The sequence below is a fragment of the Eurypyga helias genome, unplaced genomic scaffold (assembly GCF_000690775.1).
Source record: "Eurypyga helias isolate BGI_N326 unplaced genomic scaffold, ASM69077v1 scaffold37078, whole genome shotgun sequence".
NCBI classification, from domain to species: Eukaryota; Metazoa; Chordata; class Aves; order Eurypygiformes; family Eurypygidae; genus Eurypyga; species Eurypyga helias.
The window spans coordinates 1,947-2,167 of NW_010266924.1; positions in this window are offsets into that span (position 1 = coordinate 1,947).

Consider the following 221-nt stretch of genomic DNA (forward strand, 5'->3'; position numbering starts at 1 on the left):
GAGACATGCAGAGCGGGCGCGGCGGCCTCCAGCATCCGCGCAGGGACGGTTAACGGGGACCCGCTGTTTGCTCAGCCCCGGGTTACGATAACGCGCTGCTGCGGGGTGAAACGGGCAGGGAAGGAGAGACCCTCTGCAGCACAAACATCCCACCGCGCGGGCAGCGAGGAGAGCGGCCGGGACCTGCTCCTGGGAGCGCTCCCGGGGGGAGGCCCCGCCAC